Source organism: Etheostoma spectabile, chromosome 13 (genome assembly GCF_008692095.1).
Source record: "Etheostoma spectabile isolate EspeVRDwgs_2016 chromosome 13, UIUC_Espe_1.0, whole genome shotgun sequence".
In the NCBI taxonomy this organism is placed as follows: Eukaryota; Metazoa; Chordata; class Actinopteri; order Perciformes; family Percidae; genus Etheostoma; species Etheostoma spectabile.
The window spans coordinates 7,519,125-7,521,098 of NC_045745.1; the positions used below are offsets into that span (position 1 = coordinate 7,519,125).

General features: G+C 41.9%; 1 protein-coding gene across 2 annotated transcripts in view; it reads left to right on the forward strand.

The window, feature by feature from the left end:
- The window catches only part of pcp4a (Purkinje cell protein 4a), a 35,126-nt gene that overhangs the window by 801 nt on the left and 32,351 nt on the right, over positions 1-1,974 (forward strand). The window lies entirely within an intron of this gene.

Here is a 1,974-nt window from a genome sequence, read left to right on the forward strand (position 1 = left end):
GGGGGGGGGGGTGTATCTGATAATGTCAGAGTGGGGAAAGGACACCCACAAGACTCTCTCTGGGAGATGATTCACTGGCAACAAGAAAATCCTGTAGTCATTGAATTATTCAAGGTTTGCTGCTATCCCAGAGTAGAGCTGGCCGATATGGAAAAAATGAAATATCACAATGCGTTTGAACAAATACTTCAACGTCAATATTGCAAGGATACGGTAAGGATGACTTTTGGTGCTTTCACAAAATAATAACACAATCAGAGTTTTGATAAATAATCACCAATAATGGGGATAGAAGGACTAAGTGGGAAAAGGCAAAGAATAAAACATCAATTTACTGCAATGGAGCCTTTAAAAACAGGAAAAGACAACACCTACAATATGAAAAATTCAAGACGATATTTTTGCCTCATATAGACTATTGATGCCAATATAATATCAATATACTGCCCATCCCTATCTCAGAGAATAAAAACCTTCTCACAGTGTGCACAGGGGCGCGCTGGCTCCAATAAGACCTTATCACGAGCTGGCTCACCCCAAAGAACTGGACTGATGGAAAGCACACAATTCATGGTCTGTATACCTTTATCCTGCGGTAAATGTTGGATGGTGTCTAGTTTTCTATTGCCATATCTGCACAGATACATTGTGGGATTGGCGAGAAAAAACACTGGGTTGTTTGCATTTCTTCAAACCAGTCATAATGATTTTGGGCGGCTCCATGCTCTGGACGCAGTGATGTTGGCTCTGTAGAATAGTCTCAGGAAGCTGACTTGTTTTGGTGGAACATTGGCACCCTGCAATAAGGAAAAAGCCAATAGAATATTCAATGAAGATAACTGTTCACACAGTACAGCTATTAACTGGATACGTGGTTAAGCGTAATTTGCTCTTACCAGTGTATCGTCGTGTGTCAAATATTCTTTGTAAATCTATACAATCATTCGCCGAAAGAACCAAGCAGACCTGCCTTGTTGCACAATCCAAATATTCTTAAAAACTCGCCATTTACAGAGCGTAACTCGCTAGCTGGAAGGTTGTTGCTGTTGTTTCACAAGGAGAACATAGTTTGAGAAGGCAACACAGAGAGAGTGGAAGGTGAGGGAAGCTCTTGATGTCAAGTACTTATTCTGGCCATGTGCTCGCGTTGATCTAGATCAGATGGGGTCCAGTCCTCGTGGCATGTACTGTATTCTTCAGTTGGACCTTTATTTTAGTTTCAGTAAAACCTGCTCAGAGATTCCTCAATAATATGAAATGAACAAGTTGTAATTGTTAGTTTGTGTGTAAACTGCTATGAACACCAGCTGCCACTTCAATCCTTATGAATCTTTTAATGCAGAGTTTTTGTACACTGTCACACACGCACGATACTGTCATGTTGTTGACTTCTCCCCTCCCCTCTGGTGTGCTGCTGTACAGAGTGGATCTCATAAATAAGACATTACACACAGGAAAACTCGGGGAATTCAGTTGCATCTCATGTCGGTGATGGATTCAAATGCCTATACTGTAATAGAACCAAGATGAGAGGACGTCGCTCTGAATGAATAATTAAATAAAAAAATCAATGGTAAGCTTTGTCAGCCTCCACACTCCACGGCTCTGGCTCACCTTTATTCTGCTCGGACTCACACAACGTTTTTAATGGTGCCTTTGTCCTCATCAGGATACATTCTTATTAAATCATTAGGACGTTCTCAGAGGAGAGAACTCTTGCTTTATTACCACTCCCTGCCTGTCTTCAAAGCCTGAAGGACTATTTAGTCTTTGTCATATCAAAACTAGTGATAGACTGATTTTATCGTCCGGCAGATACATATTGGGCCGATATTTGGATTTTACGTGTATTGGCATCGACCGATAATCGGCTGCTGCGTTCGCTGATAGTTTTCTCCTGGCATTGTTTTCAGACAGGCATCCACACAGGCAACTCTGTGTTGTTGGCATGACCATGCACTGCCCCCCCCCCCC